The sequence below is a fragment of the Alligator mississippiensis genome, chromosome 1 (genome assembly GCF_030867095.1).
Source record: "Alligator mississippiensis isolate rAllMis1 chromosome 1, rAllMis1, whole genome shotgun sequence".
NCBI classification, from domain to species: Eukaryota; Metazoa; Chordata; order Crocodylia; family Alligatoridae; genus Alligator; species Alligator mississippiensis.
The window spans coordinates 261631393-261650742 of record NC_081824.1 but is presented as its reverse complement, the minus strand read 5'-3'; the positions used below and the strand labels follow the sequence as shown (position 1 = coordinate 261650742).

The window sequence follows — 19350 nt, the reverse complement described above, 5'->3', positions numbered from 1 at the left end:
TAGCCCCTCTGTCACTATGTCCCACCCTGAGACAACAGAGGAGCATTATTGTGTATTCTCTCTCTTTAAAAAATACACAGTGCTATACTGCCAGTCCTAATCATTACACCTAACTCCTGAGTCGGACCCCCAAATTATAAGCCTCCATAGGTAGGTTTTTTAAATTTGCTTTTTAAAAAAATCTTTAGAGTGCACTTGGATTATATTTTTCCAGCAATCCACTGAAGGGCAAGGAATGTTCTCTTTTTTAATCAAAGATGAAATTATCCTTTCATGACATGCCTCTGGCAGTTGGGGGCCTTAAGAAAAGTGCCTAAGATACTTGGTAAAATTCTCAGAGTTGGCATCTGCAATAAGCAGAGACAGATGTTTTCCTGCAGACAGCTACAAAGAAAATGTTTCTATTCCCTCCTGCCAGCCTTTACCATGGGGTGTTATTAGGCAATTGTGTCTTACCAGTGCATTGAAATGGCTTTTGAAAATAAAGTATTGCAAATTGCCTTCCTTTAATGGAGGCATTTGAACTGAGATTGTCTAAAGGGGTTGATTCTGAGAAGAATTGATACCTCATCTCTCACTGAGGCTAGGATCAGACCCCTAATTCTCACTTCAGATGCATATGTTGGGCTTCTACTAGTGTCTGTGTGAGGTGTGCATGCAGAGCAGTAGAACAGTCTTGAGAGAGAAGTGGTGACTCTGGGAATGACAATGCAATCTGTTTGCTCGGATGTATTAAAAGTTTTCTCAAGGAGGTGAGTTCAAAGACATTTGAAACTGGAGGAAAACTAGGCAAAAATGAATCTGGATATATTACAAGGCTTTATTTTTAGTGCATTTTCCAGCTGGTGAAAGATAGACCTGTCTACTTTCACATCACCAGGAGGCTCGGGATTGACTGGATTTAACAACAAAAGTATAAGTGTATGCGAGACACAGTGCATGTGTTAATGGCTCTAATGGGCTATAAGTCAGAACATTTCTGTTTGAGATTGCAAGAAGCTGGGAGAAAAATTGAGGCCGTGGGATGAAACTATTGATAGATTTAAAAGTCCAGTAAGCAGGAGAGCTAACAGATGGCCAGAATTAGAAATGATTACCTGGAAATTTAAAGTCAGCTAAAGAAAAGAAAGGTAGACATTTTATATCTATCTGTCTGTCTATCTATCTATATGCTAATCAAAATTGGAAAATGTATATTTTTATTTTTGACCTGCAATTATGAATACACTAAGCAGGGGAAAACTTTGTAAATCCATTGTCAACTTTCAAAGAAAACTCTTTCATCATAGTTTTAAATGATTTGTTATTGATTTTTTTCATTGCATTTATTTTCCTTGGACATTTCAGTAATGGCATTTTTGTGGTCAAGCTTACATTACTTATGAAGTTATGTAAGTATGAATTTACAAAAAAATTAACAATAAATTCACATGTATAATATTAATGCTGGAACTGCTTGCATAGTCATCCTGTCAGGGAACAAAGCCAATACTATTTGCCTTATCAACCTGAAACAAACTTAAATATCAAATATTTGTGATCACTCTAGAGATAAAAAATTCAAATAGATATTTGGAAGATGATTTTGTATGACAAATAAGGTAAAGCACAATCCTCTGGATATTTTATGAGCAGAAAAGAGGGCAAAACCATTTGGGGGCTTTCTGATGGGGAAGGGATCTTTATTTTTCATGTGCTTATTTTCTATAGGCAGTGATGCAGAAGTTGGCTTTGAGGAATGGTTTAAATGAGGAGGTATTGGGGGATATGCAAATAAATCTTAGAATGTCAGTTCAATCAGATGCAGCAGCATGGAAGAAAGCACAGAGGAGACAGTGAGAAGCAGATGGAAGTGGTATCAAGACAAGTGTGAGCAGCATGGGAAAGCAGAGACATAAGCAGGGACAACTTCAAGAAGAGTCTTGTAAGCAGGGCTGCACTGGGGCTTTTTTAGCCAGTAGTACAATTGCATTGATCTTGTTCATCATTGTAAACTGTTAGGGCAAGTGTACTGCACTGTTATGACTTCCAGCTTTCCTCAGTATTATCCTACACTGTTTTGACCAAGCACATGTTAGTCAAGTCACCTTTTTGCAGTGATGGAAGATGTCTCCGCATATCTTCTAGCTGGAAACTAGAATCAATTGGAGTGCCACAGGTGTTGGTCCTGGGGCTGGTTTTGTTCAACATCTTCATCAGTGACCCAGAAGCTGGGATGGAGTTCACCCTCAGCAAGTTTGCAAACGACATCAAGCTGAGAAGAGTAGTAGATATGCTGGCGGGGTAGGGCTAGGATTCAGAGAGACCTCAATGAATTGGAGGATTGGACCGAAAGAGATCTCATAAAGTTCAGTACGGACTGGGGACTGACTGGCTAAGCAGCAGCTGTGCAGAAAAACACCTGGGAGTTAAAAGTGGGCAATAAGCTGAATATGAGCCAACATATTGTTGCCCTTGTTGCAAAGAAGGCTAACAGCATACTGGGCTGCATTAGTAGGAGTGCTGCCAACAGATTGAGGGAAATGGTAATTCCCCTCTACATGGCACTGTGTGCTCCAGACACCTCTGGAGTATTGTGTCTACTCCCCCTCCCCCTGTAGAAAGGATGTACTGGGTTTATTTAATCTGGAGAAGAGAAGACTGAGATGGGATTTAATAGTAGCCTTCCACTACCTGAAGGGGGGTTCAAAAGAGGATGGAGCTAGACTGTTCTCAGTGGTAGCAGATGACAGAACAAGGAGCAAAGATCTCAAGTTGCCACAAGGGAAGTTTAGGTTAGACGTTAGGAAGAACTTTCTCACTTGGAAGGTAATAAAGCACTGGAACTAGTTGCCCAAAGGGTGCAGACAGAAGTGACAGTTTTTGCTCAATCTGGCCCTGAAAGTACTCCACAACTGTGACCAAACAGAAGTGCATGGCTGCAAAACAATTTAAAAGGGCTCTATCCTCCCCCCCCAATCTGAACCCTCATTTCATGAAGATGTTTCAAAGCATAGTGTCTTCAGGAATTTCTGTCTGCTCTGTCTCCCAACCTTTTTCAGAATGGGAGCAGGGAAAGGGAGAGGAGGGAGTTTGGTTTGGGGTTTTTTTCAGCCTGCTCTGGAGGCTCAGGTGGGTTCACTGGAGCACACCTCTTTCCCCTCCAAGGTAGTGGTGGGGAGCTCTGATCCACCCACCCCACCTTCCAGCTGAGGAACACGCAGAATGAGCTCAGTCTGCTCCCTTTTTCTGCTCCCATTCTGAAAACATGAAAGGCTGGGAGGAAAGAGGGACTGTTGCTAGCAGAAACCAGCTGAGATGATCTAGTTAGGGACCCTCCTGCTTTGAGCAGTGGGTTGGATTAGATGATCTCCTAAGGTCCATTCCAACCCTCAGTTTCTATGGCTTTTTTTAATGATTCACTAAGAACTTGCATCTATGCAACTAATTTGGAACCCAAGCATAAGCAAGGCCACAAATTAAACCTACAATGCAACATGCTACAACAGTGACAAGAGGCACGCCTTTTTAGTAATTGTATTTTGAAGTTGAAAACTCTTAACCTATTTAGTTTCTTCTCATAAGGAAGGATGAGGGATATTTATGAGCTCCCCCCCCCCAGCCATAATGCTAGGGGGAATTAATAGAGAATGTAATAAATGTAAAATGGTAAGGGCATTTAAATTTGCTATCGCTAAGATACTCAGCAGATTATGTACTATGCAGCTTTATATAGTTACACCTGTAGGAAATGTACAAATGTTAAGTTACCCACCATAGCATAGGACTTTCCTGTTGCTTTTTGATTCCAGAAGAAACAGATCATTGTAGAGGGGGAGAAATAAGTGTATAGGAAGCCACAGAGTTCAAATAAATTCTCTTTCCTACTTTCTTCTGAGATCTGTGCTTATGCCAAGTTTCATGCAAATCAGACTTAATCTGCTGTTTGTTTTTTGCTGCTTTGAGTGAATGAGAACAAAAATCAACCTACATTTGCGCTCTAAATCACCACTGCAAATAGAAGGCTTGTTTAGATAATGTTGTTTGTATGTGATACAAGTGCGATTAGGTCTCTGCAGAAACACTATGTTGAAATACACTGTTTGGTGTTGGCAGAAGATTCCTCATCAAATTCTGTCCTGTGTGGATAGATACTTTGTGATAGTTCTTCCCAAAATATCAGTTTCCACACATAGGTGCAAACACACTCACACACACATCTACAAACTTTAATAAATAAATATTTTCCAACTTCAGCCATATGGTGCTTGTGATCAACTGTGGGTATTTTCCTGTGTTTAAAATAGAAAAGAATTGTGTAATTATATATACTGTGACGAGGAAAATATTGTTTAATTGTGACTTTTTCACTCTACAAAAGATATGTACTTCACTACAATATTTGAGCAACTCAGAAACATTAATAGATTTTTGCTTTGCTCACCGCTTTGAGAGTAGAGAATTGTCATTGCCATTTTATAGATGTAGGGACTGAGGAAAAAAGGGGACTTTTCTTAACGGGTCTTGGCCCGATTAAGAAGTCTCTGTTCATTTGAGAATTATACCATCCTTTCTTTCTGACATCCTTCTATTTGCCCAGTCTTGTCCATCTTCTATCTGGTAAAGACAAGGAAAATATTTCTATCTAGACGCCCTGAGGGAATGATCTTCAAATATGTTTAGATTTAGATGATCTGTAATTACTACACTTTTTAGCTTTATGGAAATATCAAGTGCTACATCAACCAAAATTATGCAGAGGGTGTGTCACATCCACAGCCTTATTGCTAAAGGATTAATAAAAGACAAAGCTAAACGTGTCATGTTTCCATTTTACAACAGCCAGAGATGTGCCAAACCATCTAACGATAAATTAGGATGTTGCACATTCAGGGTGCTGGTTTGCAACATAAGCATATTAATTACTAATTTAATTATTCAGAAGTACTTGATACAGGCTACTTTTTGGCCCTTGATGATCTATCAGCAAATTAATTTAGTCTGCACTACTTAAAAAAAAAAAATGGAATGCTCTTATTCCATACACACACAGCATCTCTTTTGTAATTATACTTGGATTTATGACACCGTTCAGGATGCATGGATGAAAAACCTGAAAAGATGATAGGATCACAAATGAGTAGATCAGCCAGCATAACTAAAGGCTCACCCCTTTATAAAAAACAAAAACATACTTTTTCTCCCCGGTTGGTGAAGGCTCATTTCAACCAATGAACTTCACCTCAAGAGCTGAAGTTCAACAGCTTCACGTTCAGATGAGAAAGTTCAGTAGAGTTCATTGATTCAGATCCCTGCCTGGACCTTTGAGCCTCTTAAATCTGAACATTGGCTGCTCTGTAAACTGACTTGAACTATTGTGGGTGGAACACCAAGAGAGAGAGAGAGGTTTTTTGAGATAGCTTGTAGGCAAATGGTAGAGGGCTTGAGAGATCAGTATAGATCGTTGGAATTTCATTCAGAAATGGAAAGAATGCTAATGGAGTCTTTGGAGCACTTGTGCAATATGCTCCCTGCAACTAATGCCTCCAAGGCAAGCTAATATATTCTGTACTTGCTGAGACCATGGAATAGTCTTCAAATGTGGCCCCATGCATGGCGTATTACAGCAATCTAATTAAAGACAATGGCATGGATAACCATAAGCAAGCAGCATGGGCAATGGCAAGCTCTGGAGTAAGAAAAGGCACTTCTGGCCAGGTACTTCAATCTTATTTACTACACTGAGAAATCATCTTGGTAGATGGATGTTACTGTAGTTTCCAAGAGCAGAGAGGTTGTGTTTGTTCTCTGCAGTTGAAATTGCCAGTATTTGTTTTTCCAAAACTCCCCAGAAAATGTGATTTCTGAAATGTGTCCTACCATATAGTAAGTAAAATATTCCTTATATTTTTCCTCTAGATTTTTTTTCTATCATATAGTTTTTGCCAGAAGTTGGCTGTGAAAGTCCAAAAAGCAGCACAGGAACACTTCTACTAGGAATGCAAGTAAGGAACATGTCATCTCCACACACCATCAGCAAAAAAGTAATAGAGCTGCAGTCATAATGATGGCAGGATTATGATCAGCTGAAATTGCATTAAAAATATAGGTTTACTATGGGGTTTCTCTTTTGCAATTTCACTTTGTTCTTGTTCTGGGACCCTGATGAAACATTAGCTTTTTAGATACAGTGAAAATGGTCTTGCTTAGTGGGGAAGACTAGCATGGCATGTTTGTTTTTTGTTTTTAGGGGGGAAAAATCACTCCCAGCTGTGAATGATTAATACCAGGCTTCACAGAAACACTTTGCCACTGGTGATAGCTAAATTTATTGCTGACTTTTATGGAGTGACAAAGAAGTGAATTACTGAGATCATTTTAGGCAGTATTAAAGCCTTGAAAAACAAGACTTTTGATTACCTGGGCAGCTGAGTCTGTGATTGGATATTTGTGGCAAGTTTTAGAAAGTAATGTGTATGAGCTGTTACAACTGCTGCTACTACAACTAACCTACCACAAGAGATGGAGCTCCTTGGTTTTGGAACTGAGCCGTATATGATCAGTTCACTTGTAGGTCCCAGACTTGGCCTGTGAATGCAGTTCTGTACAGTCTTCTGGAGATATCTATTCACTGTGGTACATGTCCACCTAGAAAATGCCTAACACTGTGATCATAGAAGAGCTTTGTGAACCTTTTAATCCATTTATCAAAGGTGAAAAAAAATCAAATCTAGTTTTGTCTTTAGACTGTCCTGTGGTACAAAATGGTTTGCCACTGAATTAGTGCAAGAGAATGCATGTAGAGCTTTCCCTATCTGCCTTAAACTCAAATTTATAACTATTTATACAGGGTAATGTGAACACCAGCAATGAGAACACAAACTCCAGGTTTGTTTGTTTGTGTTTAATGGACCCTAGTTAGTGCCATGCTGGATTTAGCAGCAATCTTGGATACTAATGACCATGAGATCTTGTTCATCTGATTGTGGATTCTTGTTTTGTGTTTCTCTGCTTCAGAGACATCACACAGGATGTAGCATGCAACAGCCCATCCGGAGCTATTCTCTTGCTCATTGCAGGCGTCTACCCTTTCTTTTTAACTTTTGTTTGGAGTCAGTGTGGGAAGTGGTGAAGTAAAATAGGGCATAAGGCTGCCGATAACGAAAAATATGTTGGGAGCTAATGCAATCTAACAGCAAGGTGCTAATGTACTCAGTGCAAAACCTTCTGTGTCTTAGAAAATCCACCAGGAAGAACATTAGCTGTAACAGGTCACTTTGACCCCCTAGGTATACTTCAGGCAAAAGCACTGCCATCTTCTGCTCTATTGCCTGTGTTGCTTTGCATCCTGAATAGAGTTAAGGGAACCTGTAAAAAGCAGAGAATAATCAAAGCTCCTACACATGACTGTAAAGTAGGCACTTTTTTCCTTTTCCTCTCATTTTATGAGCTCAGCAATCACTTTTCTCTATGATTCTGTGCTTTTTCCATCAGGGCAGCAATAGATGAGCCCTTTCATCCAACCCCTCCTTCATTCTCTGTCATTATCATGCTTTATCACTGCATGCAAGGCAACTGTGGCTCAAGTTCATTTTCTCTGCTGTGATACTGGCATTACTGTAAGCAGTGAGCTAATCAACAGGTCTTAATCAACTAGTGGTGCATTTTCATAGTTTATGCCTGTAAGTACACACATTTTGCTTTTGAGGCTAGCCTTGCATTCCTTTGATACCTAATGTAAGAGAATGGATGATTGCATTGGAACAGCATTGAGAGAATTAATTTCTCACTACAACCAGAATGTCTCTTGCAACACAGGGGGAATTATGCAAATACTAACTTTTTTTTGTTCTGAGTTACTTGAGCCAGTAGTGGTGTCACAAGTTCATTTGCAGAAGTTACAAATCATTGGAATCTAGTAACTGACTAAGGTTAGTCCCTGTCTGTAAGGGAACAACTTTACAATGTTATGAAGGCACTTAACACGTGCTAAACAGCTTGAACATATGTCTGCTTATGTTTTAACTGCACTTAGTAAGTGTTAAGTTAAATGAGTGACAACAGCTCTAGAAGACTTTAAGAGATGCACCTGAGAGTTCCCTGTGCTTATTTGAAGGAATCAGACCAATCAAATCATTTGAAATCTTTGGTTTCAAAGAAGAAAGGAAAAGATCCTTTCATCCACTTATTCACCTTGCCATACATCTGGAGTAACTCCATGATTATAATAATTTAGATTAGAAACTACTCCAGGTTAAGCAAATGCAAACTCGATTTTTGTTGTTCTTGTTGTTTTCATAGTCTTAAAACCAGAGGCAGGTTTAATATCTTGAGATTTTTGTAATCCAGTTTCCACCTACACTGCTCTAAATTGTTTGAAGGCAGATCTAAACCAAAGAGGAAAAGAAAAGGCAGTGTAAATCATCAGGTCCTAGTCTCCTTATTGCAGGCTTGCTGCATTACTCTCACTTCACCCTTAAAAACTGGCTTACTCATTCCTCCCCATCCCATCCCATGGCCTACCCATGTCTGCTATAGGGTTTCATCATGTGGTAGGGTGTCATTACAGTGTTGGCCTCTGACTGTAGGATGGTAAGGTGTCATTATAGTGTTGGCGTCTGACTGTAGGTCCATACTCAAGAAAGGGAAGGGTCAGGAGTCCCTACACAGTATCTATATATGTACATATTCAGGAATATAGTGCTTCCTTTCAGATATCTCACACAGTTTCTGAAAGTTTGTGTCTCTTTCTTCAAGTCTGAGCACAAAAGATCAATCTGAGATGTGGCTTCTCTCTGTAAATTGAGTAGGCTGTGTTGGCATTTTAATGTTTTTTGGCATATTGTGCTTGTTGGTTGTGGACCAGAATTCAGATCTTGTATATGGCAGCAAAACATGTATATATGGGTTGTATAAGTATACTAGGATTGAGCAAAATACAGCCTGCGGGCCATATCCAGCCCATGGAGGGACTTTGTCTGGCCTGTGGCAGGTCTCTCAGTTCTGCCAGGCCCAGACACCATCTGGCTAATGGTGTGTCTCACCACCCGTGGGTGCGTAGCGGGGCTGGAATGGCATTTCTAGGCAGCCCAGGTGGTGGCAGCACCACCACCACTGGTGCCAGCCCCAAGCTCATGGTATTGGTAGGGACCTATGTGCACAGTCCCAACCCTGGCCCGCCCCATGCCTGCTCTGGACTGCTCACCCACACTGAGCAACAACAGTGACCAGATGCTGCTAGGGGCAGGGGAAAATGGGCTGCCTCCACCTCACCACTGCTGTGCCTTTCTTGCTGCAGCTGCCTGGAGCCCACATCTGGGCTTCCCTGTGGCACTTCTCCACCAATGTCACCATCGCCTCCAGGCCACCCAGCAAGGCAGCAGTGGCAGTGGAGAGGAGCCACACAGCAGCCTGGGCGTGGGCTCCAGGCAGCTGCAGTCAGAAATCCCTAGCAGTGGTGAAGTGGAGGCGGCCACTTTTCCCATACACCTAGCAGCAGCTTTTGCCTGGCCACTGCTGCTGCTGCTCAGTGTGGGCAGGCAGTTCAGAGCAGGCATGCGGCAGGAGGGGGCCAGGGTTGAGGCTGTGCACACAGGTTCTGTCTGGTCTGCTCTGGCCAGGGCAAGTTTAGAGAAGGCATGAGGCAGGTTGGGGTTGGGGCTGGGGTTGTGCGCTCAGCTGCTGCTGGGCACTGGTGGTAGTGGTGGGGAGGAGCTGCAGGGCACATGGACTCTGGGCTGTTGTGGGGGGTGAGAGGGGCAGGTGCTGACTGGCCTGTGACCGCTCCCCAGAGCTGCTTATGTAGCCCATGGATCCAAATAATTGCCCACCCCTGATGCATACCATTTGAGTGTGTGTGTGTGTGTGTGTGTGTGTGTATCAGTATGGGTATGTGTCTGTGATAGACACACACATGTATTGGCACACACGCATATAGGAATATTCCCTTCCCGCATATATACACATCTATAGGTGTACATATGGTAGCTCTTCTTACTCCATTTAAATTGCCTTTGTAGAAACTCTTTTCCACATACTTCAATTGTGAATATTATACAAATGAGTTCCCACCTTGTTTAAATGATCGATAATGACAGGCATCTTCACTGTTTCATAAGTATGAGGCAGAACAGGAAAAGCTAAAATAAGAAAACAACAACACCAGGTAAGAAAACGTGATAAAATGTGAAAGATTATCTTACATTAAAAGACTGAGTGATGCAATACAGGCAGAAGTCAGGCAAGATAAATATTAATGCAGTACACAAACCCAGTAATCAGACTAAATGTGTATGTTACATTGTGGCCCCTGAAGAGAAAGCAAGCATGTATTAGCTTATATAATTCTACCTGGAAATTTATGGAAAATCTGCAGACTAACATGGCCATCCAACATATTGACAGCTGAAAGGAAATGCAACAAAGTCAGTCAGTCAGCGGTGCTTGGCAGTGGTGTGGGAGAGGAGCCTGATGTGCGAACAGCAAGCCTTCCCACAGTGGCTAGAGGTCCACTTTTCAGATAGAGGGTGAAGCACACATTGCTTCCTGGCTTACCTGAGGGCCTCAGCCTGGGCTCTCTGATGACTCTCTGCAGTGACTGCACCAACTTTGACATGGTTGCTCCAGTCTGAGAGGTTGTGGGCAGGGTTCTCCCAGCTGCCAGTAGGAATGCTACATTTCTTGAGACTTTGCTTGGCCTTATCGTTGTATTGGAGCTTTGGCCTTCCTTTGCATGGCAGGCAGCTCTTGAGCTGGCCATAGAGCACAGCCTTCAGTAGATGATCTTGAGGCACGTGCTCCATGTGTCCCAGGCTAACATGAGCAGAGAAGTACAATAAATAAGCAAACTACAAGAATAAAGACCCTGAAAATAAAACGAGCAATTAGAAAGCATTAAAACAACATTGGAAAGGACACTTGGAATGCTGGCAGAGGGGACCTCTTCCAACCACCAAATAATCAAAAGGGAGGGGTTTCTTTATGGGAAGCAGTGTGTTACCAAATAGGTAGTGCAAGGTATAGTTCAGTCCCCATGGCCAGCTACTTATTACTAGTTAATTGGTACCTGCTATTTAAAGGGTACATCTACACATGCGCCTTACTATGGAACTGACTAATTAGCTCCACAGTAAAACATCTGAATTAACTCCGCTGTAGGCTAGTACTGTCCAGTACAAGTACGATTGTACAGCAGAGTAGTTACGTGCACCAAAATGCACATGTAGATGGTGACTGGAGCTGGCTGGGGCATAACAGTGTTACCATGTGGGGGCTGCAGGCCAGCTAGCCCCACATGGTAGCACCCTCATGCCCCAGCCACCTTCTCTGCAGCACACTGAGCCAGGGTGGAGCAGGCCTGGGCTGGCAGGTTCACCCCCTGGACTCCCTGCTGGCTCGGAGTCCAGCTGCTCTGCTCCAGCTCAACGTACTGCGGTCCTGGGTGCACGTGTAAATGCTGCACCTCAGAGCAATAAACTCCAGTGCACACTGCTATATGCTAACTGCACATGTGGATTCACCCAGTGGGTAGTTAAATAAAAGGAACAGTTCAAGGAATTATCTGAATAAGAGCAGTCATCACATGGAAACAGAAAATCATATGCAATAGAACATATCAGTTGAACATATTGATTATCAGTGCACATCTTCAGAAAAAAATTGACTTGATTAAACAGATTTATTTTTGTGAATGTATTACACTGGACTTCACATAAACTTTTATTTATGGATAAATCTGTTGCAAGATTTTATAGAAAGACACCAGAATGAGGTATAGAAAGGTTTAATTATTTAGATTTATGGGAGTGTTGATGCTTTCTTCTGTTGAATGTTAGATTTGAAACTTTTTTTGTGCGTTTGACCTAGCTGTAAAGCAGTGGAGCCCTTGAATTCTTACACAACTCAAAAACTACAAACGACATTAAATCTGTGACTGAAAGTCACCAAAGCAAGGACATCCTGACAAAGGTTGAAATGACTTGCTTATTTTGCCCTATTGTGCCTATCCCTGTTCCACGGGCAGAACGTAACACTGCACTCTGTTCCCAGGCACCAGAAACATCTATCAGGCAGTTCTGAAAGGCCTTAAAGTCACAATGACAACAACTGGAGCTGGGCAGAACACAAGGATTTTACAAATCATCAGGATTTTATCTGATTCTTGCATTTCCTTCAGAGGTTGATTTTCAACACTGGTTTCTAGGAACTGAAAATGATTTAAAGCCAAACACCTGGAAATATAGAAACACATTTTTTTTGTCTGGAAATTCACACTGAAGCCCTAATCTCATCTATGGCCTAATGGTCCCTAGTACTAATTTGCAAATGTAAATCACTCCCCAAGGACTCCGTTGCAAATATTTTTGCTGCCATTTGAAAGGTAGAGAAACTGAGGAAGGTGGAGGAGAATTTTAAGCTCGCCTCCCTACATGGCAAGACATCTGAGTTCTGATTTCGTTCTCTTGTTGGATGAGGATAATAAACATCATTCTTTCTGTTAAAATAGCCTGAAAAAGGGATCAATGCCCCACTGTGCTGAACACTGTGCAAGCATATTTTAGGATGGGGTTGGCAAACTTTCAGAACTGGTAGGTCAAATAGAGCAGGTAAATCAGAAGGAGGGTTCAGTTTGGCAGCTGCCAATGTCCCAGAGCTGGCGTTGTTCTTCAAATGTCCTGCCTTCCAGTTCTGTACTTTATTCCCTAAATTAGTGGGGCTAACCTTGTTGGCAGGTGAGCAGCAAAATAAGTCCTGCGTCCTCTCCCTGCCCTATGCCCCTACTGCTCCGCTTTCTGCTCCCTGTGCTATGCCCCATACTCCCTCTCTGATCTGCTGCGTGTCACACATAGAGTCTGGCTGTGCCACTTGTGGCACGTATGCTAGAGGTTGACTGTCTCTGCCTTAGACCATGCCACTGCTCCTGTAATAGCTACCTATATGTGAGTGTAGACATCCTATACATTTCAGACAGAGTTTGCTTATATCAAATATGATTGGCTTCATTTATGTTGAGCCAGGGTAAATAGGTCTGTCTGCACCATGCTTCTTCCTGCCATAGGTGACTGGTAGAGGGTGCACAGGTGTGCATGTGTCCCCCCATGATGGGGCCAGTGCCCCTCCTGACGGCCAATCCTGATACTGTCAGCAGGGCTGGTGCCCTCCGTGATGGGGCCACTGCCATTGGCGGCTTTTGCTGGTGCCCCGCCAGAGGGCATTAGTCAGGAGGCATTAGTCGTTCATGCTTCCTACTCTGGCAGGATAGCTTCTGCGATGCTAGCTATCTTGCTTGAAATTTGTGCATCTCTACAGGGTGCTGTACCATGGGGTATAAACATTCTTTCAGAAGGGTTTTGATAACTGAGCAGGAGGGAGGGGATGTTGATGTAGACTGGTAGGTAAGAGCTCGGACTTCTAATCCTAATATTGACCTACCCTGTGATCTTTTCCAATACCTTTTACTTCTCCATGCCTTGCTTTCTGTACTATGTAAAATGGAATTCCTACTGACTTGGCATTAATAAAGCCAACATTTATTAATTGGAAGCTCCAGAAGAGATGTGTCATGAATCCAAGTTATCTTCTTCATTATTACACTGCATCATTTACAGGGCACCCTTTCCTCCTCTTCCATTCCAGTATGGATGCAGATGGAGTTGAGAGGGGAGTGTGGATCCAATTTCCAGTACCATGACTGAGCACTCTGTTATAACCTACCCAGGTGAGCCTGTTTTTGAGTCAAGAACAGAACCTGGATCACCTGATTCCAGCTTCTGTGCTTTCAGCTTGAGGTTTTCCTTCCATGTGCTATGGCTGCAATGCATATGAGCATAGTTATTTGTACGTTTAATCTGCTTCTTTTTTTACAGGAGTTGTTAAAGGACAAAATGGAAAAACAATATATTGGTGAAAAGTACTACAAGACCTAATTCTCCTTTTCCTGTCACTGGCCTGTTAAGATTCTTTTTTTCAATGTGAAAAGCAACAAAGAAACAGTACTAAATAAATATGAGGACTTTTATCACCTCCGGATTGGAGTTTTATTATAATCTGAACATTCAAACCAGGCTTTCTGATATCTTTGAACCTTTTGGCAGACCTGAAGGAAGTTTCAAACATATCTCAGTTGATTTATGCTGGAAGCCCTATGAAACAGGATGGTTTCTATTGGCTTTCATCTGAAACCAGGCAAAACTTGGCTGAGCTTCACATTCTGTTCACCCCAGGGTACGGTGCCTGGTACAAAGTCTATGAACTACTTTGTGTAAGCTTCTGAGTAAAATCCACCCCAGGCAGGTATACTTGAACAAAGCTTATTTGCCACTTACGTCCTACTTCAGCCCCATTTTGAAGGCCCAAGTGGCTCATTGACCTTGTGCTGCCTTTCTGGCCAGGAGCAAATTCACCTTAACCACAGGGTTTAAGTGAGATTTCTACCATTCTTAAGACCTTGAATAAATCCTCTGAGATAGGTGAATTGCACTGTGCATTTTTTGGCTTTATTTGAGCTCCAGACACAAAGTGAATCTTAATACCACTGAGTCTCTCACAGGCCTAAAGCTGCCTAGAAGACCACCCTGAAAACCAAGTTTGTTTTTTAGTTAGTACCTGTGGTAAATCTTTCAAAAGAGATAACATTGTGTGATAAGGGCTCCAGGTTAGGACACAGAGGCTCTGAATGGTTGGCAAACTATGTTACTGATGTAAGTTCATTTACTACCATGATTCCCAAAGGGTGTGGCATGGCACACTAATATGTCATGAGAGTTGCCCTCTGTGTAAGGAGGCAAACACTCTTCACCCCTGCCTGGCACTCTATACTTGCCCCAGCTATTCTAGCAGCTCCTGCAACTGCTCCTCTCAGGACTGCTGCTGATGCTGCTGCCTTTCCCCACTCTTCCTGGGCCGACCCCATCCCGTGTTCCCAGTAGCATGCTCTACTATGAGCTGGTGGGTGGATGGGCAGATGCGCAGAGCCTTACTTTGCAACCTGGCTTGTCTCCTCTTCTCATCCCATGCTCCTGGGCTTTGGGGATGGTCACCAACATGTGAGACCCTGCAGGAGGAGCCTCAGCAGTGGAGGCTGCCCTTACCCCTTGAGGTGCAGGAGGGTGGACAGATTAGGGCCTAGAAGGTGAAGTCCTTCCCTTAAGTGTGACCAACTAAATCAACGATTCTCAGCCTTTATTTTAGCCTCCAGGCCCTGCTCCTTATCTTTTCATATCTTTTCTGAACGTAGATCTCTTTCACTGATTTTCAACCGGGGTGCTGCAGAATTAAAAAAAAAGTTGTGGAGGGCTGCTTTGATGCTGAAAAGGTTGAGAACCACTGGTATACAGTGTAATCCTTTGCTTCAAGAAAGGTATATATGTATCTTTTTATAGTACATCTCAGCACTGGTTTGATTTCTTCTGTCAGGGTAATGGATTCTGTTTATATGCTTTGAGAAATGTATATACATATATTTTTCCATATGCAAGAATGAAGTGCACTGCCAATTTTTATCCAGAAAAAAAGGTGTGCCCCTGGCATCAAAAGTTTGGGAAACAGTGAAGGAACTAGTTTGGGAAACTATAGTGAAGGAACCTGGTGGTCACACGTGGAGACTGAGAATATAGAAGCCTGGGGTCTTCTTCTTCCTTTCTTGTAAAGAGAGTGTTTTTCTTTAGGCTAATCACTTTACGACTCTTTGCCTCATTTTCCCTATTTGTAGTCTGACGGGGTAGATAGTTCAGCACTTTTTCTTATGAAGAAATGTAAGTGCTAGGCATTGTTGTGTTACCTCTAGAACATAATTTTTGTCCAACCCTCCCGCCTCCCATATTTTGAGAGCTAAAAGTTATCAATATTATCACAATTTTCGTGTGTGTGAAATTAATTATACTTATTTTAATGCTATTCCAATAGAATATTTCATTAAACTTCATCTAAAGAGTTTTAGAAAATGTTATCTTCTAAAAATAAAAGTTTTCTAATAAATGACGCATCTTAATAGACAGTTGGCCATCACCTTTGGGAGCAACTGGTATTAAAAGTTTGAAAAACTGTTCTGCAAAAAGTTTTAAAATAAAGACTAAAGGGGCCATAGGAAATGGATTCAGTTCTAAAACTATACCAAATGCTGGTTTAAAAAAAAAACAAAACAAAAAACCTTGATCAGATCTAGTTGCTACAATATTTATTTATGCACACTTCCACTGGAAGCATCTGTACCCTCAAAGGCGGGAATGGTAAAGAGGCCCATATCTTGCAGCCTTTATTCAGGCAAAATATCTGTTGACATCAGTGGCAAAATAAGGATGGCAGGATTTACCCCAAAGAGATTTGCAAATAGTTTAGGCACCTGGCATTTTCACTGCATTTGCATATATATTTTGTTGATTCAGTTTTATAATAAGTTACTACTGTGAATGCTCTCAGATTATGTGGTACGGAGAGCAGCTTAATTTGCATGCTGTTGCAGTTTTGCAGGAAAGCTTGCATTCCAAACACTTTAAGACACAAGAATCTTGACAGTCACTTGAGTGGGGTGCTTTGCAGAAGTTTTCTAAGGTATTTTCTTCTATTATTATCATGGTAGTGACCTAACCGCAGCTAGGGTTGGGGTCCCATTGTTCTACATGCAGGTTGTGTGTATAGTAGAAGGGGTTCCTGTCATGATATAGTTACTGATTTATAGGAAACATACCTATTATTTCAGTGAGACCTGTCTAACTTTGGAACATGGGACTGGAAGAGGTCCCCTGGGTCATCAGGTCATGTTTCCTGCTATGACAGGCAACCATGCCGCAGAATCAGTGCCTTGCATAAACAGATCGAGTTCCATTTTTGAATCAGTCCTTATTACTTTCATGGGAAGTTTTTCCTGAACCTCATTCTTCTGGTGGTTAGAAACCTTCTAATATAAAGCCTAAATGTATTTATGGCCATCTCATCCCCATTTGTTCTTGTGCCAATGATATCTTTTAGCTTAAATAAAGCTCCCTCCCTGGTGTTTACCTCCCTGGTGTATTTATAGACAGCAATCAGATCCCCTCTCAGCCTTCACTTTGCTCGTCTAGACAAATCAGGCTCCCTTAGGATATTTGTACGCTCTTTCTGTGGTAAGCTCAAGAGCCCTGCCCAGAATCTCAGCTTTGACCATGCATTTCTGACTGTATGTGCCAGACCTAGAAATGAGACAGCAAAGTTTTCCTGAGGGCATCTGAAAGCTGCAGCAGGGATTGCTCTCAGGGCAGCTTCACTATCTCATTTATGGGACTGGTGTATATGGAGTGGGAGTAGGTAGGCAGGGAGTGCTCCTTGGCAGTGCTCTTGATAGCACTGCAAAACCTAGTCATACCTCTGGTCTCTCTTGCAAGATAGGGTCTCTATTCCCTTGAGCATGCTAGAATATCTCTGCATTTGTTCCAAGATTGAATTAATCATTCTTGAATGTGGGTGATCAGAACTGTACACAGTGTTCCAGATAAGGCATTCTCAATGGCTAATGGCAGGAGCTGGCTTTACGGACAGTGGACCATATCTGGCCCTCAGACACTGGATCTGGCATGTCAGTGGTGGGAGGCTTTGCTAGACATCAAGAGCTGTGCCAGGGCCAGGCAGCAGGAGGATTCGCTCATGCAACAGTCCAGGGTGGGGAGAAGCAGTAGTAGAAAAAAGTGGTGGCATTGTGAGGTCCAGACACCAGCGTGTCTTGCACCTAAGCCAGATTGTTCCAGCCTGCAGCTCTGAAGCGTTGCCATCTGCTGGGCAACAGTATTCATACTTTCCTTCCTCTCCTGGAAATACCTCCCTCTGTCCATTCTAGGATACTATTTGTATTTGCCTCTTTCTCAGCCATCTCTCACTGGTTACTTGTAATCATCTTGTGATTATCCATAATCATTTTCCCATCTGTGTCTTCCAGCTATGAGCTCCTACCAAATTCTTGTATCTCCCAAAGTGCCTGGCCTTGATCTTTGTACTATTAAATTTCATTCTGTTTCTAAATCTCCAGTCCTTAAGGTCATCCAATTCCTCCTGCATGCTATTCTGACCCTCCTCTGGGCAGATACTGTCCCCAAACCTTGAATCAGCAGCAAATTTCATTAGTTTACTTCTTCTTGTCCCAAAGTCACTAATGGAAATATGTAATAACATCGGCCACAAGATGTATCCTTAAAGAATTCCAGTGGTTAACTGCCTCCCAATAGTTAATTCCCATTTTAATACCACTGAGTGTCATTTCCCATTTATCCATTGCCTGCCCATTTTACAGTTTCAGTAATAGTCCCCATCTGCTTCAACATAACAATTAATTTCCCAGGTGTTATTCCATCAACTGTTTTTATGAAGTCCAAATAGATTACATCTACTACATTTTCCTTGTTTAGAAAATAAGGTATTTCCCACAGAAAGGTGTTAGGTTAATTTGATCTACATATGGCATGCCTAATTTGACGTGGTAAGCCTATATTGCATATTATTCCATTTTTCTTGCATTGTCATGTCTCTCAACTATTTTTTCTTCAGTTTTTTTCCTTCCCTACTACTGAATTCAGATAATTGGGCCTGTAGTTGTCCCAGTCATTTTTTTTATTCTTTCTTAAATACAGATGTTACATTTATTATTCTTTGGTCATTTGGTACTGCTGCTGACATGAGATGCATATTAAGAAGTCTTGCTGTTTCCTATGCCAATTTTTTTCAGTTTTGAGATAGAGACAATACAGCCCTTCTGTGTTGAGCATATGGATTTATTTGAGTTTTGCTTCCACTTTCTTTTTGTGTTCATAGCCCTATTCCCATTACCCATTCCACCTTTTCCCTGTGTTCTGGATCTTCTTTCTTGAAAACTGAGGCATAGTCTTTACGTAGTTGTGAAATCCTACTCAGGGTACCCTTACACTTAAACCTGTCTTCATTGCATAATGACTCCATATCTTTCCCTGAGCTCTTCTTAATTGAGTAACCAAAGTACCTTAAATATTTGTTTTGATTTTCTTCTTAAGTTCTTAATTTTCTTGTCTCAGTTTGATGTCTGGCAATTTTACTTTACTTCCCACAGTTTTTGACCACCAAGAACATGTACATCTGCACCCTGGCAGCAGCATGCTGTGGTCAGGACAATCCTGAATATGTCTTTTCCACCCACCTTCACTAGCATACTCCTAATCTAGAAACATGCCAGGGAGACCACTCTGGCATCACACCCAGAAGCTGCTCTCAGGCATGCAGAAACCAAGGTCATGAGGGCAGCTGCAGAAAGATGCCCCCAAGCAGCTTCATTGGTGTCTTTCTGGGTTGGAACAGGTATGTTCTGCTGTATTGTGTTTTAATCATTATATATGTTTTCCAGCCATGTAAGCTATGTGGTGCTCTCTGTTAGTCTAA

At 42.0% G+C, this 19350-nt stretch overlaps 1 long non-coding RNA gene across 3 annotated transcripts in view; it reads left to right on the top strand.

Moving 5' to 3' along the window:
* The window catches only part of LOC109280329 (uncharacterized), a 59719-nt gene extending 44150 nt beyond the window's left edge, over positions 1–15569 (top strand). For 2 of the 3 annotated variants that reach the window (XR_009459022.1, XR_009459023.1), the window contains exons 4-5: positions 13615–13696; positions 13845–13990. This is a non-coding gene — a long non-coding RNA (uncharacterized LOC109280329). Of the gene's footprint in view, positions 1–13614; positions 13697–13844; positions 13991–15214 lie in introns of those variants that run through there. The other variant, XR_009459025.1, reaches the window with a different exon arrangement.
* Positions 15570–19350: the final 3781 nt, after the last annotated feature.